The following is a 7,316-nucleotide window of genomic DNA, read 5'->3' on the forward strand; positions in this document are numbered from 1 at the left end:
CCCCCCCCGGGTTTTTTTTTTTAATTCTCGGGCCCCCCCACCACCACGTCGAAAAAGCAGCGCGCTCAGTTCGTCTCTCTCCCTCCGCCGGCGCATCCCTTTTTACTTTGTTTCATTTCTCACTTCCATCTTCTTCTTTTTTTTCATGTCATCAATAAACACACGCTGCAGCCTACCTTCATTACGGAGCAGCTCGCTTCAAGTGCGCCCTCCCATTTTTTAACTATACATCGAGTACTTTGAGGGGTGGAGGTGGTGGTGGTGGTGGAGGGGGGGCAAGCCGGGCACGCCTTTTCACTTAAAGCTGCGATTGGAAGAGCCGTGCGCTGTCATGGGGTTGGATCAGAAAGCCGTCAAACACGAGCGCGCCCCCCAATCGCGTGGGGCCGGCGGAGACGGTGGGGTGGGGGGTGGACCGTGAACGCAGCTCCATGATGGGAGGTGGTGGGAGTTGTAGTAGTAGTGATAGTAAGCGGGGTTTTTTTTTCTTCTTTTACGCTGCACTTACATGTACTCAGTGGATTCCGGCTGGCGTCCTTCCTTGAGCGCCCTGGGTTCGAAGCGGACTCCATTTCCGATATAAATTATATATAATGTTTTTGCTCGTTTTTATATTTACTGTGCAAAAACTCCAGCGTTTCCAAATGTGAATGAACTCCTTAAAAAAATCAAGCCACCCCCCCGTCATAGTCTCCCTCCCTCCCCAATCCGGTTTTTCGGATCAAATTAAAAGAAAAAAAAAAAAAAAAAAAGGGAATTTTCAGTTTTCTGGTCCGTCCGGGGCGTCCGAACTTCCCATTGGCCGCGGCGCGCGTCACTCAAGCGAGCCAGCTGCGCGCCCGGCCTCCCATTGGTCGGCGGTGCCGTCAGTCACGCCCCCGGCGCCGAACACGCTAGGCTGTGCGCCGTGTCTTCTCCTTTCTACGCATTTCTATTTTCTCATTTATTTATTTTTTAACGTCCCGAGCTGACCTCGGGTTTGCGAGCAGGGGAAACATGGTGTCGGTTCCGCCGGCCAATCAGATTTGGGAGAGCCATTTCCTTTTTTCTTTTCTTGTTGTTATTTTTTTTTTTCTTCTTCTTCTTCTTCTTCTTCTTTTGCTGCCATTATTATCCAGAGCATTGAGATATATTCTGGCTGGGGGGGGGGACAGAGAGGGAAAAAAAAGAAGCAGTTGTGGGTCATGTGGGATCCCCCCCTCCATGTCTAGACAGGGACAGGTGTGTGTGTGTGTGTGTGTAGATCAGATCAGAATAATGAACCATACTGGGTGACTTACATATTTACTTTGAAATAAACACACATTCTTGTCGTGGCTGTGCAGTAAACAACGAGGAGGACTGCACACACTGAACTTTAAGCTTTTATTTTATTGACAGAAGAGGTCAAATAGGGTTACGCTCAGAGGTCAGACTGATCCTGGACCTGCTGAGAGAGGGAGCCCTCCTGGAAAACCTGCCCTCTTGAACTTTGACCCCTGGGCTCTCCAGCTGTACAAGGAAAGACAGAGGTGTCTTCAGACAATCGCAATCTCTCAAGCTGACTCCATACAGTGTGTGTGTGTGTGTGAGGGGAAAGAGAGAGAGAGAGAGAGAGAGAGAGAGAGAGGCACTCTGCTGGCTGTGCGCGCCATCTGCAGGCCTGCTGTTAGGATTAGCACCACAGGTTCATTGGAGGACACCCCTCCATCACTGCTTTGACCTACATTAACCAGGAGCACCACCAAGCAGAGGCCTCCGTGCCATGGTCTGAGACCTCCACTCAGACAGGCTTTTCATTGTTAATTAAAAGTCTGAATTATTTTTAGCTTTTTAAGGATCTGAAGCTGAACATTCACAGAGGGCACAGAGCGTAGAAGAGTGGAGAGGGGTGGGTGGGNNNNGGGTGGGGGTGGGTGAGGGGTGGGGGGTGCAGTAGTAGTCCTGAGTAACAGGTTGGACCGGCAGGATGTGCAGGAGGACTCACCTGAGTGCCTCTCAAGGTTTAAACTGTATATCTGTAAATATAGATATATAATGCATTAAAGTTCAAATCTAAGCTGGTTATTTCTGAAGTCCTTCACATATAAAACTCTTATTGTTGCCACTTTTTTTCCTAACTTCTGCAGACTTTGCGTTCCTTTAGCCGTTCTTTTATCAAAACGTCATCTCTCATTCAGGAGATGGGTGCGGCGACTTTTAGTTTTCGTAATGTTTAATCTCTTAAAAATATTTAACTTTATTTACAAATGTTTTCCCCATAAAAAAACTAAATAAAACATCAAGAGCTCTTCAGTTTCTCTTCTGTTCTCTCAGAAATGTGCTTCAGCACACCTCTGTTTTTATTTTCATTTGCTACTTTTAGCTTTTAGCTCGGCTTTAGCTACGTTAAAGCTTCTTTTATCTTTAGTTTCTTCAGAAATTTTTATTTATTATTTACACTGCATCCATGCAGAAAATGCAGTTTCTCTAGTGTGTAGTTATTTTTGATCTTCTTTTTGTAAAATTCTTATTTTGTTGTTGTTGTTGTTTTTACTTTTTGTCTTTGAGCCACACTTGGGTTTGAAAGGAGCTAAAAATAAAATTCAGTGAGTGACAAAAAAAAGAACAAATATGACAGTTATACTACATATTAAAATGAAGAATAAGATTCAAAATAAATAATTGTGAGGAAATAAATTTGTCAAGATATTTCTACTATTTGGATTGCAAAGGGTTTTTCCACAATAAAACAAATACAAATTTCATACTGATACTATTTCTACTACTACTACTACTACTAATAATAATAATAATATTTTGCTTGCAAAAATTTTGCAAACAGCCTGGACACAAGTGTCACTCTCATTTTTGATTCATTCATTTAAATTCAAACAAATGTTGAAATGTTCAACTATATATATATATATATATATATATATATATATATATATATATATATATATATATATATATATATATATATAAAACAATTAGCTAATTTTTACATTTGGGAAAAATTGTTGTAGTAGCAGCAACACATGCACAAGTGTCATCAAACTAAAACTTTTTATTCCAGATGCTAAATGCTTAGTTTTTATCAAAATTTAATCTGGCATTTCCAGTATAAAAACCTCCAAGTGTTATGACGCTTACATGTAGAAAATAAAAATTGCACTTTGTCTCTTTCAGCTTAGATAAATTCATACAACTGCAGCTAAAATCTGCTTAAAATCCTAACTTCTGGTACGAACTCAAGAGGATTCATCTGTAGAGCTTCCGTCCGGTCTAAGTTATCATTTAAGATCAGATATTAAAATTTAATCGAAACGTTGCACATGACTTGCAGAATAAATTGATATTATATTGAGCTTAGTTAAGATATTACCCCACTTTCAACACGACAATAAACAATAACCCATTACTTTAGAGAAAGGACTTTGTATGTTTTCTTTAGAGTTAATATTTTATTTTTTAGCCACAGCTAAAAGTGTTCTGGTCTGAAAAGGGAACAAAATGTATTTTTCCACATTTGCAGGTCAGGTCACGTCCCCGGTCAGTACTGCATGTGACCAACAGAGGGAAGCACTGAGACCTATTAATCGACCTTAATTTATATTTATTTGGTTATTTTATTCCGAGTGGTTTGTTGCTGCCCTTCCCTATTCAAATACAGCTTTTTGATTTCCCCTTTTGCAAATGAGCTCCACGGTGTTTAAATAAATGGTAACTTGTAGTTAGACATAGGTTTCTTTGTCAGCTTCGTTTGTTGTTTTAGCTCGAAGGAATACAGCTTTTGATAGTTGGAACGTATACGACTATTTGCATTTGTGTGGAACCGTGAGCTAAAACAAACGCAAACTGTTCCCTGAGCACAGCCCCGTTCCCGCTGCTTCTGTAAATAACATTTAAAATTGCACTTGCATGCCTTGTCCTGGTCTCCGTTGTTCTGTTTAACCACACACGTCTTCATGTCTTCCACAGGTTAATCGTTTTGCACACAGTCCCTACACATCACGGGCCAACTGATCTGAACAAGCGTAACCGAAATGTTATCTCTTTTCCTATAGGTCCGAGTTAGTTTAATCTCACCTGACAGAACACAGTCTCCTATTCTGGGATTCTTTTCTTGTTATGCAAAAGTTTTATCTCCCTAATTCCTTTCGCAAACAAGCCCGAACCACCTAAGCGTAATTATCGAGCACCAGCTCAGAGGCTCATGTGGGAAAATGCAAAGTAAAAATTACACACTGAGTCAAGGCTGCCAACACTTGGATGAACTTGTGTGTGCAGCGTAAACACAAGGCATCTTTATTGTGTGTTTATATGCAAATGGGCATACTGTTTCATAAACATATGGCGTAAATACAGGTCCTTTTGATTGCCAAGTGTGCTATAAACTCTACCACATTGTTCTTCAAGTGAGTCAGCAAGTTTGAAGGAAGTTTCAACACTTATGTCACAATGACAGCGCATACCTTAAATGTTTTGTGCCTTCTCCAGAACAGATCTTCTCATGCAAAGGTGAATGAAGTTCCAGATAAATCCGTTCACGGATGAAGTCAGACACACCTAAATAAATACTGGGCGTTGCACTCGATGGGATGATTCAAGATGACTCACCGCGACAAGGATACAGTATTTATAAAAGCTTATTTTGTTATTATTAGTTGTCACCGATGCAGCATGGCAGAAAGCGTCTTTACAACCACAATTCAAGTGTCTACAGAGAGACGAACTGACCTCATCTGCAGCCTCAGTTTGCATCTTCAGTTGTGAGGAAACGTCATCATCACACCGTCGCTGTTGCATCCTTTGTAGTTTTTTTCTGTAAGTAAGGAGGAATGACTGGCCGTTTAACTTAAAAACATCTTACAAGCCACCTGCAGCTTTGCAAAATTTTGTAATGTACAGTAAGTTTGCAGTGCGCAGAGCCGCTCGCCTCTCATCTTCACATCTGGCTGCAGGCGGATAATGACAAGTACAGACACTCCCGCTGCTTTGTTAGTTATGCTTCTTCTCGTCTTTTAGTTAGCTCGTCTTTGGTCTCGGTTTGTCAGTTACCGAGCCAAAAATAACTTATTTGTGGCCACGGAGCCCATCATTGACAAAATTCCATGTTTCATGGAAAGTGATCACAGACGGGACAGATGTAGGACCAAAAACAAATCACAAAGGCTCTTTTCTTCTTTGCAGCGAGATGTTGTGTGGAAATTGTACCGTTTCAGGTTGTGTTTCATCGAGTGAGGCAAAGATTGTAGTTATACCTCTTTACAGCGCAAGTCATGCATTCTTTCAGGTTAAGACTTTTTTTTTAAAAGAAAGGCAAAAAACAAACAAAAGTAGACAAACTGCATTTTCTATAAAAACTGAATTAATTTGCTGAAAAAGCTGAAATGTTTAGTTATAAAAGCTAAAAGATGGAGAATACCAGCTAAAAGCTAAAAGGAGCAAATGACTAACTAAAAACTACAAGTATCAAAATGCTCGATAAAAGGAGCAAACATGCTAAAAGCAGCAGAAAGTTAGCAAAAAGCAGCAAAGCCTAGCTAAAAGCTAATGTAGCAAAAGGGTAGCTAAATGCTAAAGTAACAATAGGCTAGCTAAAAACCAAAACAGCAAGTCTTTGGACGCAGATTTCAAAGACAACAATGTTTTTAAAGGATTTGATGAAGAAAATGTTTGTCAGTAAAGTTAAATATTTTATAAAAACTATGAAAATTACAAACAAACTCCCCAAAAAATGCAAGTCACCCATCTCCTGATTGAGCTGAGCTATTAATACATGAACGGCTAACACGCACAAAGGATGCAGATTGCAAAAACATATAGAAAACCCCCCCCAAAACAAAACAGGAAAACAATGGTGTGAAGACTGAAAAGTCAAAGAACATCATTTGAAATCTGCCTTAAAAACCAAACACCAACGTTCTGTCTGTACTCCAGTTCTGCGTTTTCAGACAAGAAAAGGGGACGATTTGCGCTTCCTAACGACTCATAAATGCAAACACGTTCTTTTGAAACCGCGCCGCACATTTCCATACGTTTCGACACCGTCCTCGGCTTTAATACTGTAATAACGCTTTAAGACTCTCACCGAGCTGCAGCTCTCAGACCCAAATTTGGAACGACGTTACACACAAACAACGGCAGCAGTGAGAGTCTGAGATGAAGCGGCGCCTCGGTCCCCTTTTTTACACAGACAATGGAGGTAACATAAATGAGTTATCACAAAACCGTCTTCCTGAGAACACAGCCCGACTTGCTATAAATGATTAATAAGCCCTTTCACTATAGTCTTTCAGCTCCCATGGGCCCCTGTCAGTGTCTGCCTCGCAGCTGAGATATAAGAGTAATGTGCCACCAGTCTCCACAGATCCTTCGTCATCTGTCTGCTTTGTGCTTCATGTCTCGGCTCACCTCTGTTTGCCATGAGCACATGAAGAAATCGCTGCATCCCGAAGTGGCAGGAGCTGCTCGTGACCTTTCACCCCGCCTGTGATGTTTGTGGAGGTTCATCTCTGCCCTGATTAGGATGCATACACTGTTTTTGCTGTAAATTTGCCTGGAGGCAGAATGCGTCTCTCTTTGTTTATTTATTTATTTGCAGCTGAGAACAACAACAACAACAAAAGGTGCGCCGAAAGAGGCTATTTTTGCATTTAATTGTCTTCGTTCACGGAGGGTTTTGCTGTAGATTTTGGGCGAACGGTTGTTTGTTTCTTTTGAAAATCCGAAAGGTAAAAAGTCTATACAACCCCAGTTCTGAAAAAAAACAAAAAACAAATAAAACATGATATTGTATCAAATATCAATGAAACAAATCACAATGTTTTGCAAATCTCATAAACTCATATTTTATTCACAGTGAAACATAGCAAACATGTGAAACTGTAGCATTTTTAGGAAATAAAAGATGATTTTGAATCTGATGGCACATGTCAGAAAAGTTGTTACAGGGTCATGTTTCCTGCTGTGAAGCATCCCGTCTTCTTTTAACATCAGTCTGTAAACGTCTGAGGAGAGCAGCTGCTGGAGGTTTTGGAGGAATGTTGACCCATTCTTATTTGATGTAGGATTTCTAGCCGCTCAACAGTCCTGAGTCTCTGCTGGATTTTTTCTTTCATGATGCGTCTATGTGATGGAGGCAGTTTGTGGTTTAGTGTTGTCTTGCTGAAATATGCAAGGCCTTCCCTGAAAAAGATGTCTGGATGGGAGCGTATGTTGTTCTAAAACCTGTATATAGTTTTATGCATGGACGGTGCTTTTTCCAGATGTGTAAGCTGCCCATGCCAGAGGCACTAATGCACCCCTATACCGTCAGAGAGGCAGGCTTTTGAACTGTGCGCCGATAACAG

The 7,316-nt window shown here is 41.0% G+C and overlaps 1 protein-coding gene across 1 annotated transcript in view; it reads right to left on the bottom strand.

Moving 5' to 3' along the window:
* Positions 1–307, bottom strand: part of zbtb20 (zinc finger and BTB domain containing 20) — a 25,155-nt gene extending 24,848 nt beyond the window's left edge. The window contains exon 1 of the mRNA XM_017437799.3: positions 177–307. The gene's annotated coding sequence lies outside the window, so the exon portion shown is untranslated. The remainder of the gene's footprint in view (positions 1–176) is intronic.
* Positions 308–7,316: the final 7,009 nt, after the last annotated feature.

Source organism: Kryptolebias marmoratus, linkage group LG13, assembly GCF_001649575.2.
Source record: "Kryptolebias marmoratus isolate JLee-2015 linkage group LG13, ASM164957v2, whole genome shotgun sequence".
In the NCBI taxonomy this organism is placed as follows: domain Eukaryota; kingdom Metazoa; phylum Chordata; class Actinopteri; order Cyprinodontiformes; family Rivulidae; genus Kryptolebias; species Kryptolebias marmoratus.